Source organism: Mus caroli, unplaced genomic scaffold (genome assembly GCF_978045245.1).
Source record: "Mus caroli unplaced genomic scaffold, Mus_caroli_1 scaffold_2, whole genome shotgun sequence".
NCBI lineage: Eukaryota > Metazoa > Chordata > Mammalia > Rodentia > Muridae > Mus > Mus caroli.
The window spans coordinates 25,716,210-25,718,079 of record NW_028227257.1 but is presented as its reverse complement, the minus strand read 5'-3'; positions in this window follow the sequence as shown (position 1 = coordinate 25,718,079).

The following is a 1,870-nucleotide window of genomic DNA, read 5'->3' as shown; positions in this document are numbered from 1 at the left end:
TTTCCCTGCATTTGGGCTGTCTCCATGAAGGATCCTCCTAGGGCCTAGCATTTCCTTCTCTCCTTGTTTGTGCCTTGGAATCAGGAAGTGGGTGACATGCTGAGGGTTTGTGGAGGAGGGAGAAGGGGTGGGGTGGGAGGTGGGGGTGGAAGTGGGGGTGGGGGTGACTTGGATTCAGCTTTGGTGCCTTCCTTCTGCACTCACTTTGGTGCATTCCCCTTGCCTCAGTTTCCTCACCACTGCTCAGTGCTCTGGGAACTACACCCTAGCTGTTCACTGCACTGCTGCAAATAGTTGTAAGCTGCAGGTTTCATGTGGCCTTAAGGTTTTCTGATCCCTAGAGGAAGGATGGAGTGTGGACAGCGCCATGCTATCCCAAGCCTGTTTCTGGACACAACCAGTCTGCTTCTATTTCACTAGAGACAGGGCCTGGAGGAAAAGCAGACACACTGATGACCACATTTTTCTGTATTCTCCTGTCTAATGGGAGGCAGAGAAGCAGCTGGAGGGGAGGAAGGAGGGGAGGGAGGGCTGGCTTGTTCCGCCTCCTTACCCACCTTGTAAAAGTACCAGGCAGCTCATGTCTGGGTCCAGGACAGAGAATGACCACTCTGAGAACAAGCAGGTTCCTAAAACAGTTCTCAGGGACACACCTATGGCTTCTAAACACAAAGCCAATGGCTGCACATTCAAGGGAGTTTAGGCACTGGCCACTGAATCACTCCCTCACAGCTGACACATCTCCAAACTTCTAGAGACACCAGAGTGCAATGATCATCTTTTCATAATTAGAAATGACCACACTGTGTTCTATAGCAGCTCTCCTGTGAACAGGCAGCATTGTATGCACTACATCAGGAGCTCATCAAGAAAGAAAAATTTGGAGTTAGAAAAAGGAGACTCAAGGGGCTGGAGGAATGGCTCGTGGATTAGGAGTACATCCTGCTTTTAAAGAGGACCTGAAGTCAGCTCTCAGTGCTCATGCTGAGTAGCTCATAACCACCTGGGACTCCAGCTCCAAGAAGATCTGACACTCTCACCCTCCTCTGGCTTCCGTGGGCACCCAAACTCATGGGCCCACACCCCAACACACACACACACACACACACACACACACACACACACACACACACACACACACACACAGAGAGAGAGAGAGAGAGAGAGAGAGAGAGAGAGAGAGAGAGAGCACATGACCAAGGCAACTCTTCTAAAGGACATTTAACTGGGGCTGGCTTACAGCTTCGGAGGTTCAATCCATTATCATCATGGCAGGAAGCACGCAGGCAGATATGGTGCTGGAGGAGCTGAAAGTTGTACAACTTGATCCAAAGATGGTCAGGAGGCTGGACTGGAAGAAGAATTTCAGAGAGAAAGATGGAGCTAGCCTCTACCCTACAAATCCTTCGAAGAACATCCTAGAGGAAAGGAACTTCACCACATATGGGAATATTCTACTCATCTCACCGCAAAATCCGAGAGACAGGTCTTCAACTCTGGAAAAGGCAGAGTGCACTTCTGTGAGCCACATGGTCTGCTCTCTAGTGTCCTAAGCCTAATGTTGAATACAGCTCTCTCTCACTTCCTCCAAACCTCTGACTTCATGTTGCTTTAGTGGAGGCTGTGGGTAGTGGCTCCTCCAGGGCTGGCAACAACTTTCCAAGCCATTCCAAGTTGTCATCTCAACACCTACATTTTGTATAACCTTGTATAACCAATGTTTGTCTTCCAAACCCAATTCTACAGTTGACTTTTAAATGCTTGCATTTCAGCTAGCAGCCTCTCTAAAACAAGAAAAAAAAAACCACCAAGAAGCAACAGTGACTATATTAACACAGTCAAAAAACACCCCCAAACACACATGTTTATT